This window comes from Formica exsecta, unplaced genomic scaffold (assembly GCF_003651465.1).
Source record: "Formica exsecta isolate Colony F162 unplaced genomic scaffold, ASM365146v1 scaffold696, whole genome shotgun sequence".
NCBI lineage: Eukaryota > Metazoa > Arthropoda > Insecta > Hymenoptera > Formicidae > Formica > Formica exsecta.
In genome coordinates, this window is record NW_021853462.1 from 328345 (window position 1) to 343670 (window position 15326).

General features: G+C 29.2%; 1 protein-coding gene across 2 annotated transcripts in view; it reads right to left on the reverse strand.

Moving 5' to 3' along the window:
• Positions 1-15326, reverse strand: part of LOC115243164 (octopamine receptor beta-3R-like) — a 97520-nt gene that overhangs the window by 80224 nt on the left and 1970 nt on the right. The window lies entirely within an intron of this gene.

Below are 15326 nucleotides of genomic sequence, written 5' to 3' on the forward strand. Positions count from 1 at the left end.
ACACTACGATTAGATTAAAGATTGAAATTTGATCAATCAAAACAAAAAAATTTTAGTTTCTTTTGCTGTGATTAGTCAAATTCCAATATTTAATTATCAATTTTTAATGTAGTGTGATACGGGCTTTGATCTTTTCCGCTATATTATTTCGACGGTCTTTAAGGACAAAGCACGACGATACGTTGCTTTGAACTTGTGAATTCGTATATTTGAAGCCGGACATAGAAGAGAAATTGCTATGACAATGAGAGAACAACGAAGCGGAATTTGGGAAATAGAGTCCGCCCGTAGCAGAGCGAATTGAAGGAATCAATGTACCGTGAGAAAGCGAATTCAGTTGAAACCGGACAGAAACGCCGATGCTGATTTCGAGGCGAAATGCCCGGGAAAATGAAGATTCTCACAATCGACGAGAATTTATCGCGTAACGCATCTTTTCATTCTCGACTGCCTATCTATCATCATCAAATTATTGAAAAAGTAATGGAAAAATTCATAAAAAAAAAAAAGAAAATGTTCCGGTTTCCCAAGTTGGGAGTGGAACGTTGTATCATAATTTGAGAGAAAAGAATAGCTGAATAATTGGTAGAATCGTAATAAATGACAAAGAACGCGGAGATATATCGCGGTAATAATCAGAGTTTAACGAATTAAGAGCTCTCGTAAATTGCGATTTTGTCATAATTTTCGTTTCAGAAATTACGATTGTTTTGACACACTTACGAGTTAATAGCTAATTATAATAAAAGTAAAATTTCTCGAGATATAATCCGATATACGGAGCCTCAACCTTCTCATGCGAGTTTTGCCGCACGACTGACAGCAGGATGAGCGCGAATATCAACATTGTATTGTACGCAGGGAAGGCCAAATACTTTCGAGTGACAACAATTAGGATGTAAACATTAGTATGCTATACGCTGTAAGCACCAAGGCCGCATACCAACCGATTTGTTATTGCTTTAAAAAATATATTTAACATATGTATTACAATATAAATACCGCGTTGAATATGTGTGTGTGTGTGTGTGTATATATATTAATATAATTTAATATAATTATATATATTAGCTATAAAGAAAGAATAAAAAAATGAAATCAAAGAATTTATATTTAAAACATTATTTTAACATTTTATAATGTTAAATGCTGCAACATAATTTTTTAGACAAATTACTGTTTAATAATCATAAGAAAAATGATAAAAATATTGTTTACGACAGTTGATTTTCTTATTGGAAAATACTTTTCTCGATGGCACATGTCAGAAAACACGTGTAATCCTTACGTCCATTCGCGTGTCATGAAAGAATAATGGCGTGACACACGAAGCTTAAATCGATCATAACAGAAAATTTATCTTTGAGCTTATCCTGGGCATAAAAATGACGCGATATCATTACATTCCCATGAACGTTCTATCGATATCAATTATGTGTGTTCCAAGATATCAATATAAATATTTTAGAATCGTGCTACCCACACAGAAACTTTAAAAAACATTCTGATATACGATAACAAATATCATATTACATAATTTTATTGCTTAAAAATAAAAATGCAAAATATAATAATTTAAAATATAAAGATAAATATGTGATAATTGATAATAGTTTAAAGTCATGCAAATAATCTTAAAAATAAGAATGAATATTTGACAATAATCTAAAATGAAAGTAGCTTTATAAAAGAAGATGTGTAAAATAAAATAAAAATGAAAATAAAATGAACGCAGTTAGTTAACATGTTTCCGCATCGTTTATACACATATGATATACGAAAATTGTTATGAAGACTGACATAAAGTACATACTTTGATAAAAGTTAAGCAATCCAATGCGTGATTACTGATTAAAATTATGAGTTACAAAGGATAGCTCAAAAGGATTTCCGTACATTGAAGTCAAGGAAAAACCAGCCAGCCAGTCAGCCAGGCTGCGCTTTGCAATGTAACAGCAAAGAAGAGCCATTTGCATATTCCGACATGGATTACGATTTGTTACTCCATGCTTACCGCTTGATACTATCTGCTTTGAGCACAATGAAATACCTCACTACTGGATTTTACCTTTGGAATACCCCGCATTGTAACCATTCAGAATTTACGAAGGCAAATTCTTTTGCAAACTCTTTATTACATTATTGCTGTATAGCATACAGGAATATTGCGCAATAGATAACTTTTCCCTCTTTCTATCGTACAACAATTATAAAATTTTATTAATGTACAAATATAAAATGTATAATATTTGGGATTTATTTTTGCCAAAGATTTTTGCGGAAGAAAAATTTTGACTGGAAACGATGAAATGGAGGGAGAGAAAGATTCAGAAAAAATTAAACTATTCAAAGAATTTCTTTCTGAAATAAAAAACCAAATGTTAAGATACATTAATACATGTTAAACACATCTCAGGTAGACATAAATTGGCACTAATTAATGCTTATACAATAATGCACAGTAGTTAGTATTTTACAGTTATTAATTTTGAACTCTTTTGTGTCTTAATTTTCTTGTGTTTATTTTTTCTCTATAAATATTAATAAGAGATTCTCTTTTTGTGATATATCTTATCCAATTTTAGATCTCTACTAAGATATGTTTCATTTATTTTATATAAATTCTTTCTTGGTAAACACGCTTTGATAAATTGCTTTGATTATCAACTATCAGAAGAAACAACTTTTTATTAAAAGTGTACTCTATAAATAAACACGCGATGGTTGCAAATAAATTACCATTGAGCGTGCGTATAATGAAAATCAAAAAGCAAAGAACGTTCTGCAACATAGACAGTAATATTCCCGAACAAATAAACCAATTAGCAGCAGCTATTAATCAAGTTTTATTCAGAATATTTGTCCACTGCTTTCGCGCAAATAAGCTTTTCGATAATAAAAACCTATATATATAATCACTGTGTCCCAATAAAAATCTATATCAACTAAAAGCAGAGATTCAATCTCGCGAGCTACAGACAACTTATTAATCAAATGTCGATGACAAATAAAAATGAAAATAAGAGAGAAAAGGATGTAAGATTATCAATCAAACTTAGATTTTATTTTAGATTTATATTTCAAAATTTTTATTTTTTTAGATATAATAGTTTTACTTTGTTTGTTATATCTATTTTTTTCTTTTTTTAAATAGCGAGTTAATAATTGTATAGTTTTCATTTAATTATTTCAACGAATTAAAAATTTTTGTCTTATTAATTGTGTTATTTAGTTTACACGTTTACATAATTGAGATATATATATATATATATATATATATATATTCAGATTCAATTTGTTGCCAATTAGTTGAGTTTATTTAGCCTTAATTTAGATTGATATTTGTAATACTCATTATACCAAAATCGCAATGAGAACTGGCGTAAACAAGCAATTATTAGACTACAATAAATCGCGCGATAATAAAACAACGATAACTACTTCATTATTTGTTTTAACATTTATTCTGGACGGCTAAATTTTCCATAAACTTTAAACGTCACGAATAAATGAAACAAAACTCACATTATTGAAATATTTGGCGCGAAAAGGGAAATCGATCAATCGAGCATATAATTCATGCGCGGATGCGCGTGTAAGTAAATGTTGTTTGTGTTGCGGCTATGCAAATTCTGCGTATTGCCGTACTGCAGATTCTCGTATTATATGCTTAACAAAGGGCGATTATAATTAGCTTTTGAACGATAAAGAAGAACAATAGGACGCGACGTACAATCGAGAACAGTTGAGCGGGCAGAAACTGTCAACTGACGCGAACATTTTGCGAAATAACCGTGCATTACTACATACGCATTAATTAGTGCCAATTTATGTTTACCTGAGATGTGTGGCTTTTAACATGTATTAATAATATATCAGCATTTGATTTTTTATTTCAGAAAAAGATTCTTTAAATAATTTGATTTTTTCCAAATCTTTCTCTCCATTTCATCTTTCTTAGTCAAAATTTTTTTATTGGAAGAATGTTTGGTAAAAATATTATTTATTTTATACAAAGATTTATTTAAGATAACAAAGAATATGAAGATAATGATTTACTTAAGTTAACAATTTGCTTAATACGATAATTATTTAATATGATTAATTTAATAACGATTAATTTAATTTAATTATTATTTAATTTAATAATCTATTTAATATATTTAATATATGACAATCTATTTAATAACGACATGTTTAACGTAATAATTTATTTAGTGTGATAATTTGTGTCAACAATAGTTTCGCTGAGTTCGATAGTTACATGAGCAATTTTGAACGTTATAGCGTCAAAGCTTCATCCGCAATTACTACTATAGTTTGCGCTTCGTGTTTGTCCAAAATCAATGCAACCGATTCATTCTGTTGTAATATTTGATTCTCATCATTCACTCAAAATTCACTCAAGAGCACTCGCGACAATATTCGCACATTTTCCTCTTCAATTTGATTAAAAACTAGGTCAATTTTTATAACTAACAAAGATATGATTGCAAAGACGTTATTTTTAAATAATTTGATTTTTTCCGAATCTTTCTCTCCATTTCATCTTTCTTAGTCAAAATTTTTTTATTGGAAGAATGTTTGGTAAAAATATTATTTATTTTATACAAAGATTTATTTAAGATAACAAAGAATATGAAGATAATGATTTACTTAAGTTAACAATTTGCTTAATACGATAATTATTTAATATGATTAATTTAATAACGATTAATTTAATTTAATTATTATTTAATTTAATAATCTATTTAATATATTTAATATATGACAATCTAGTTAAAACGATTCTACGTTATGGAGATGGCTTTCTGTCAAGTCTTTCTTTTCTTTCTTTTTTTTTCTTCTTTTTCCGCCAATTTCGGCATTGTTCTACACACTCTGCTCGTCGATAACTACAGTCTCGCTCGGAGGGAACTCCGACATCTGTACCGTGCCAAGTCCCTGGCTGGCTGCTGGAAAATTGGAAGTTCCGCACTGACCGTGTTTTACGTCGTTTATCACATCGTATGACACAAAAAGCTCTGGTTGCTTCCCGCGAAAAAGTTGCTAGGACACGTTCAAATGTGATTTATATAAAATACAACGGTATTACACCCATTATTGAAGCAGCTAGAAACACTCGCGCGAGCTTTTTATGTTGAACGAGATTTTTACGTCATATAAGCCATCATTTCGTATAATAAATAAATTTTTCTGTTTTCATTTTTATATTTATTTCCATTCATGTTTTATATAATTAATGCTAAATGTATATATAGATATATGATGTATTATCTTTTTTATAATTTTTCTTTTTATGAAAAATCTATGCCCTTTGCAATATAAAAAAATTAATCGTTTCTTATGAAAAAGCTAGGCTTGTTTTTTATAAAATGATTAAAGTTTTATATATATTTTTAATACATGAAATATATTTTATATTTTACGTGTTTTTGCAATATATGTCAAGTTTCAGAAAAATTAATCTGTATTTAAATCGCATCCGATGAATTCAATCTTGTTTTTGCGATATAATAAATTCCATAATAGTGACGAATACTAGAGTGACATATATAATCAAAAGATCCATTAGTTTTCTTCTTTCAGCAAAATGGAAAAGAAAGGAAAATATATTTTTAGCAATACTTTTTTAAAAGTATTTAAGAAACGTTTATATGTATACAAGAGATGTTTTTAATTTTTTTAGATGCATTATTTTTTTTAAACTAGGAATATGTATTGGAGGGAAAAAAGAGGAGGGAGCGATGGTCTCGGTCTCGGTCACGACTGTCAGAGCTCATTGCACGCGTCGTTTATACACGGTGGACCTTGCCACCACTTTTGCTGCCACACATATCGCCTCTCTCTCTCCCTCTCTCTCTCTCTCTCTCTCTCTCTCATCATTCACTCAAAATTCACTCAAGAGCACTCGCGACAATATTCGCACATTTTCCTCTTCAATTTGATTAAAAACTAGGTCAATTTTTATAACTAACAAAGATATGATTGCAAAGACGTTATTTAAAAAATTTTTTTATATTTAATTTTGAAAATGCACGAGAGAGAATCTCTCTATCATTATCAATTTTCAATCTTTTCTTTTAAATGTTGATAATGTAGATTTTTAATTGATTTTATCAATTTATCAAAATAGGATTTGGATTTTATATTAAAATTAAATTCTTTAAAAAAATTCATTTTACGTGAAATAAAAATTTGTTCTGAATATGAAATAAAAAATAAATGCATATTCTGTATGAAATAGAAAAAAAATGTTTCGATTTTGTTTTACAAACAACGAAATTTCAATAGAATAGAGTTTGCAAATTTGTCGTGAACCACTGGGGTGACACGCGATTTTAACCGCCGGTGTGATGTTGAAATAAAGCGTTCACGGCCATGCGATTTATATCGATAATAGCACAGCCGTTATCTTGAAATGCATATTGCGAGAAAGGAAACGATGAGTTTCACGACGATAATAAAACGATAAATTCGGCGCGTCGCGATGGCGTCGGTAACGGCAATTCACCATGGCCGCGAAAAGATTTGGCGGTCGAAGGTTAAGGTTGCACACGAGCCAATTTTTGTTAGTACTCTCCTCTTGGCTGACTGCGCTGGCAAACAAGCCAACCAATGGCGATCTATTGAACTTGACACGCGATGGATGTGAGAACGAAACGCATTTCTTTTCTCTCTCTTCCTCTCACTCTTGCTCCGTGATAGAAACGTCCTTCGGCTATTTGTCTTACATCTCACCCGTTTATTTGTCGGCAAACAGCGGAAGAGAGAAATTTTCCTCGCATTTATGAGAGCGAAACAGCTGACTTTTCACAATGTGATATAATTTTTAATAAAAATATTTTTTTATGATTTATATAGACTATAAAAAATTATTCAGTGATTGTTTTATATTTCTGGAGACCGTGTATAATTGTTGGATATAAACATTAAATTTTTAACACGGATTTGCAATGCATATGTTTTCTTAACGTGGAATCGTATATTTCAATAGCAAATAAATAGTTAACACAAAATTTTAATGAAATTTTAATTTGAAACATAATTACTTAATAATAAAAATATAGAAACATATTATTTAATAATATTATTTAATGACATTTATTCGAAGCTATCTCTTTCTTTTAAAGAGCAAAATTTTAGCATTTTTATTCTTTCTGTCTTTTTTGCTCTTAGGTAAACAATAAAAGCAACCGAACAAATTCGTTTCTCCCTTATTCACGGAGAGTGAACAAAGACTGCGGAATGAGAACATTGCTGTATTGTCGCTGATGGCTTTCTCCGCGGTATTCAATATTCGCATTTACGGAAAAATTCGTTATCTAATACACGTTCCACGAGAAAAAGGGCGATTGTTTAGAATCAATTAGAGCGATGTTAAAAAATAAAACTGGATTACATTAAATTAAATTAAAAATTTTAAAACTAGGAATATGTATTGGAGGGAAAAAAGAGGAGGGAGCGATGGTCTCGGTCTCGGTCACGACTGTCAGAGCTCATTGCACGCGTCGTTTATACACGGTGGACCTTGCCACCACTTTTGCTGCCACACATATCGCCTCTCTCTCTCCCTCTCTCTCTCTCTCTCTCTCTTTCTTTCTCTCTTCCTCCTCGAGATTCTATCTAAACTACCGCTTTTTACGGGCATGCAACCGCTTGCGCGGCACTGATGCACGAGCGCCCTTAACCTCGCGTGGCTTCGATCGGGGATGATAGTGGTGGCGCACAATAGTATATCTACACGGACAAAAAATGAATTTTTTTGAATATATTTAAACGATATTTAAACGTAATTTGTCAAATTGTTGGCTAACGAGAAATTATCATAGATAAAGTACAATATAATAAGAAATTATCATGAAAAAATATTACATGCCATATATACAAATATATAATCATGTATAAATTGATATGCATATGTATCACATATATAAAAAAAAGAAGATAAACTGATATATAAAATTAGAATTTTAATTTTAATATAGGAATATAATATAGGATGTAATATAGGAAAATTGAAGGCAATGTAAATATTGATATCTAATATAAGAAATTAAATATCTGATAGATAATAATAAAGATGATTCTTTTAAAGCGATATTGCTTTGTTTGTCCCCTATATTCGCGCCAATTTTTTTTTTTTTTTTTTGGATGCTAATTCTGTCTTTTTTGCTCTTAGGTAAACAATAAAAGCAACCGAACGAATTCGTTTCTCCCTTATTCACGGAGAGTGAACAAAGACTGCGGAATGAGAACATTGCTGTATTGTCGCTGATGGCTTTCTCCGCGGTATTCAATATTCGCATTTACGGAAAAATTCGTTATCTAATACACGTTCCACGAGAAAAAGGGCGATTGTTTAGAATCAATTAGAGCGATGTTAAAAAATAAAACTGGATTACATTAAATTAAATTAAAAATTTTAATTTGGATTTATATAAAAACTTTCAGAGAAATATTAGTATATACATACACAAATTTTTATTTTAAGAATTTCCTGGCTAACGAGAAATTATCATAGATAAAGTATAATAAGAAATTATCATGAAAAAATATTACATGCCATATATACAAATATATAATCATGTATAAATTGATATGCATATGTATCACATATATAAAAAAAAGAAGATAAACTGATATATAAAATTAGAATTTTAATTTTAATATAGGAATATAATATAGGATGTAATATAGGAAAATTGAAGGCAATGTAAATATTGATATCTAATATAAGAAATTAAATATCCGATAGATAATAATAAAGATGATTTTTTTAAAGCAATATTGCTTTGTTTGCCCCCTATATTCGCGCCAATTTTTTTTTTTTTGGATGCTAAAAGTTAGAACAAATCAGTCGTGTTTGTTCTCAATGCAAGTATTCTCGATACAAGTATCGCCTTCTGAAAGTTGGAAGCGAAGGAAGTTTGCCCAGATGCTTAATCAGACTTCCATTTACCACACGGTGAAGTGATTTCGAGCGTAACTTATCGTTATATCGAATCGCGGAGCTTTCTTACCGGAAGGTAGAATCGCGCGAGAACATGATACGCTTGTATTGTATATACTAGACTAGAACTATGTGTCTATCAATGTTCCTCGGGGAACTGAAATTGCGTTTGTCTTCTCCTTGGCGAGAGTTTGTAGGCAAGTAAATTTACAATTGAGCTATTTAATTCCGAAAATTAAATAGTGAAAGTGTCTGTATGCATATAAACGGGAAAATAATACCATCTTGCTCTTTTTGATCATATACATATGTATATATTAATATGCTAGAAAAAAAGCATTATTTCACAACAAAAAATTATTGTGTGCAATAAAACGGGAATTAAACTAATTCATTTCAGACGGCAATATTTTTCTTGATCTTTTTCGCAATTAGCACTATCGATTTCGATCAAGCGGATATATTTGCGAGCGCAAATATTGAGAATATATTCTATCACGCTACATCTGAAGGAGTTTTCAAGCAAACGTTTATGCCACACGTTTTGTTGCGACTGCGATTGTCAAATATAGACGATACAGCAGCACTATTGTAAATTAAATTCTTGATTAAAAAGCGAAATTGGTCGTTTATTCATCTATTTTGCAAACATTGCAATCCCTGCACGCTACGCTTGTATTTCGCTATATATAGTTGACTCAATCGACGTTTGTTTGGACAAAAAAAGATATTTGTCCAATGATTTGTTTTATTCTTTTTATAGCTATTTTCGTAGCTTTTTGTAGCAAATAATCTTTAATTGATTATTAATTAATTTCTTTTGTGTAAAAATATTTTTATTTTTGAAAGAGATTTTCGATTTATTTGATATACATACACATTTAGCGAAAAGTATTTTATACTTGATATATAAAAGGGAACACAAATATAGAACGGTAACTTATAAGTTTATCGAGAGAATTAAAAAAAGAAAAAAATTAGCGATTTTTGAAATATATATATAAAATATATATAATCTAAAATATAAGCCTCGAAAAATTAAAAGTTATTCAAAAATGCAAAGGATAGGAAATATAACTTAAAATAAATAAAAAATGATTTTTTGAACATGTACATAATAATTTTTTATGGAAATATAAAATAGATATTTTTTTTTCTTTAAATTTGCTTTATTAAAAAATATAAAAGCTTTGATTGAGAAATTAGTTTTTTCCACTCTTATGCCATTCTTGGTAAACTTGTTTGTAGTGGAAGGCTAAATTTAACTGTCCCGAGTTCCAGGCAACCCCAATGTGTATATACCGTGTGGGAAAATAATGTTTACTTAATTATACCTCGCGTGGGTCAAGTCGCGTGCCGGCGACTTAGTTATAGTGCAATTCTGTTTTGTGGCGAAATTAAGTTCTCACCTTGCTCTCTCTTGCTCGTCTGCTTAGCATAACCATGGTTAGTGACGTATTTACATTTATTACGTGGATTCCTTAATTTATTCCTGTTGTTACGTCCCGGCTCGTTCTTTCCGTGAGATTCTTTTCGAATTACTAACGCAAAGCTTTCAGCGTGAAACAGGATCTTATATACTTTCATAAATTCTAAAAATATAATTTCAAAATCCAGAGAATATAATAAAAAGGAAAATTAGGTAAAATACTGTATGCGTATATAAAGATGAAAAAAATATGTAATAAATAAAATTTTAATTTAATGTATATATAAACAATAATACAAAAATAAAATAAAATAATACATACGTGTAATAATGAATATTTATGTTTTAAATTATATAATAAATATACTAGTAAAAATAAGGAAAATAATTATTTTTACTTATACAATCACATTTGTAGATGAAAAGCAATATAAAAAGAAAAAAAATTTTGTTTTTCTTTTTTTTCACAGAATATAAACAAGAATGAAAATTATATATGAATAAAAATTAATCTAGTATTTCTCATGCGTTTTATCATTTTAGAATGCGAATGCGAGATTAAACTGCGAACTTAGGGTCAAATTTATTGCATTTGATTCACCGAACTTTGGGATATTACGTCGTCATTGGCGAAATTCCTGTGACAATCGATGTCCTTAATAACGCATTAGCGACCCAATTAATACCTCGCCAAAACTAATTTAATGAGGCTTGTTCCATGAGGTTTGCGCGATATTATTTGTGAAATTCGAGTGAGAGAGAAAGGAAGAGGGAAGGATAGAGAGAAAGGAAGTGGTGGTTTTAGTCCGGGTTTCTGTCCGGGAAATAGCTTCCGATTTCGGAAATTGCCAGGCGGGATATTGGTTCTCGTTCCCCGTCGATAATATTTACGATACCTTCCGTCTTCCGTGTGTGAATTTTACGTAGATCCATTAAGTTTGCAACACACGGCAACAGCTGTCTTATCAAGAGCTCTATCTCGTACAACAATTCGCAAAAATAGTATAATTTTCGTTCGTACCAATATTTCTCTCTCCGTATTATTTATTTCATTGCGATTTTCTAATATCTCTGTTGTATTGTAGTTTTGTTTTATATTTGTCATACGATTATTTATTCTATACAATTCTATACGATATGTTTTGTTGTCTCAAAGATTGCGAAATAATCTCTGATTTAATTAAAGCCAATATTTATCTCATTATATGCTAAGTATTGTATTTTTACATCGATAATATATACTTGCGAATATATTATCACAAACTTAAAATATCATAAAGAAATTTGAAAAAAAGAGAAATAGAAATAAGCGAGAAATAAGTGATACAAGATATAGAGAATTATAAATAAAAGACGCATATTATATAAAATTGCATTTTGTATATCTATTAATTATAATTTTATTCTTTAATTTGTGCTTTTTAAATCTCTTTTAAAGAATTTGATTTTTTTTTAATCTATCAAGAGATATACTTTTCAATTATATAACGGGTCATTTACATAATATTTCCGATAATTGTTTCCAAGAATAATCATTCTCTCTTCTTTTCTCATTCTCTCGAATAATCATATTTTTATAAAAAAATAGCTAATTGTTCTTAGAAAAAGCCAACAAAAATAACTCCAATCTTAATAATATTTTGTCTCTCATCGAGACTGAAAAGATATATTGCTGGCACGGAGGCTCTGTAGATTTGATGGGATTTAATTGAATTTTCGGACTGTCCAAGTCTGAGATAAAAGCCCTACGCTAATGAAAACGCCCGATGAAACGAGCTGGAGCCATATGCAAATCTGTTGATTACTCTCTCGTGTATTCGTCCCGTGTATTCAAACTTCTTCCGCAAAGGTTCAATCTCAGAGGCAGCTTCATATCTTTTTTTCTTTTTTCCCATTTTTTTTTTTTTTTTTTTTTTTGATATATAATAATTTTTTTCCCCAGATAAAAATAAGAATTTTTTCATCTAACATTTTTTGAAGCACACGAAACTATAATAAAGTAAAATCATTCTACTAAGCACATTTAGAATTTTTTAATCGATTAAAATTAAATTAATTTGTTTAATTAAATTTAAAAAAATAAAAACATGTAAATGGAATAAAAATATAGATGATAACTTTGATCAATTTGTTTTGGGTAACTGTACAATTGCACAATTTCTATAGGCATGTAAACCGCGATGAAAAATTTCACGAACGTGAATTTTATCGCACAAACTTATACCGATATTACGCAGCCGCATAATAAAACGATCTGTCGGCATGTTGCTTTAACAACTCGACGTTAAAATGAGATAATTCCCACGCTGATCAGCGAAATAATGATCATACTTGTGGCAAAATAATTTCAAGTAAATAGCAATTGCAAAAAATTTTGTCTTGCTAAAAAAAAAATGAATAGCTTTAAAATCAAAAAATGCAGATGAATTACAATATATCTAACGCTTGAAAGAGAAATATGAACAAAATTATTGTATATATAATATGTGTATAATTACTAACTTTGAGTGTTGTATATTTATTTGAATAATCATTATAATAATCATATAAATAAATATATAACTCGCTTATATAAATATTAATGTTTTAATAAATATGAGAACATACTGATTAAATATTGAAATTAGTTATTTTTATAAAATTATAGAAAAGTTAAAACTAGGAAATAAAATGGCATAATCTCAAGCAATTTTAAGTGTTAAATCAATGCTGTTGTAGAAACCTGGGAGACATTCGTGAATCTGGAAGGTTTCCTTCATTATCGTACATAATTATTATTTTGAAATACGGTTTCGATGGTAGGAAAAGTTTGAACTTTGTGAAAGCATGTGTAGAAACATATATTTGATCGTCTGCGTGTATATTAAGCGTTGGCAGCCAATTTCGGCTTTATTTTACAAATGAACTAGCTTCACATTCATATACGCAGTGAGTGTGTGTATGTACGTATGAAGGTAGTTCATTCGCGGAATATAATCTCATTGAAGTATACAAGTAGATATGCACATTCACATTCACCCATTCAAGTTATAGAAATTACACGCGATTTTCATTAATCAGAGAATGCATTATTAATTTATTTAAATCCATGTAGTTAGAACTTTTATTTTTAAATAATTTCTCAGTAGATTGACGTCATCAAAATTATTAAAATTATCAAAATTATTAAAATTGCTTAATTATTGTTAACAAAGATATCACTTATTACTGATTTTAATCCTTATGCTCTATAATTTTGTTAAATCCTTGTCCTAATTAATATTGAGATAGAAATCTTATTAATTTTTATGTAGATACTAGATTATCTAGAAAAAATAAAATTAGAGAAATACTGTTATATAGAATATAACATTATAAAAGATTTAAGAAACAAAAATTCTCTATCAAAACTTTATATCACATCTGTTATGTATTATACACTGTATTGAAAAAAATTGGAAAAATTAAAAAAGTTTAATGTAGACTATAGATAAAAGATATATTACTTAAATAGAATATTTTTTAAATTATTGTTTTGAATATCTGGTTATTCTTGTAATAATAATTTTAATAACTTTATTTTGTCTTAAAAAAAACTTGTTTTCAATTTCTCAAAAATTACTCTTTTTTTTTTAAAGAAAAGAAATTTGAGGGAAAGTATTTATTTTTAATTCAACTTGTAAATTACTCTTATAAATTTGAAAATTTCTCTCTCTGGAATATTACAATTTTATCGAATCTACCCATGCGAATTGTTATGACACCCATGGTCGATGAGAATAGCTGGAACGGTGATTTTATTAATGGACCACGAAATCCTATTTTCCCGCACGAATAATGCTACCATTTTCGATTGCCAATCATGGGATAATTGCAAACCGCTCCCATCATTGCATAAACCATGTTAAAGATTTTGCATCCTATAAATCTCACATCTTTGATCAAAACAATAAAATGCGTATCTTTAAAAATCTTTGAAAAATATTTCTATATTTAAATATCACATCTCTTAGTCTTTGTATTTTTTTTGTAAAATAAGAATTGATTCCAAAATTTATAAAAAAATTTTTGTTTGAAGATATGTCATTATAATATGACTATTAAAATTACTATTATAAAAATAATCTAATAATAATTAAATATATGCTGAGAGAAAAAGAATGTATATTATCTTATTTATATAATCTATATTAATTATGTATTCTATAAATATTCTTTATTATTGTTATTGCACAATGATGTTATATCTCTGATAATTGCGCAGGACATTCTTTTATCAAATTGCTTTATCGATTATGTCAAATTGATGTCGCCATTGAGATGGATCGTCAATCGGAAAGGATATTATTAGCAAAATCATATATGTATAGAGCGACAGAGCATTTTTCTATGGAATTGCGCGAAATACATCGCTGTAAAAACCATGAATTTTACTCATTATACCATACTCGGGACGTCTCTTTCGCGCTCGCATAATAGCTTAAGGAGATAAGTGGATTTTGCGCGAGCGAACATTTACCATTTTCGCCAAAATATGCGACGATGCTATATAACGTCGTATAGCGCGAGAATACGCATTCCGAGTCTCGATTGTCGCGCGAATCATGCAACGCGAATATTACTCCGTCACGTGTTAATTCTTATCATTCCATCGCACAAGTCGAGTTCAAAATTTCGCGCATGTAAAACATTGACACTTTAGAATTCGAATATTTAACCCATCGAGCAATGTGCATCTAAAAATCTAGATACTTTTTATTAGAGATTTTTAATATAAAGATTTATCTCTTTTTATGTTCTATATTAAATATTTTAAATATGTAGTCTCTCTCTTCAAGAGAGTTTTCTTTAATTAAAGATTTTTTCTTTTCTGAAATTATGAAAAGCTTAAGATACTTAAAGATCGCCGATGTCGATTATTGAAATCGGTTAATGTACTTATTATTTGTCGACCTGATAAAATTT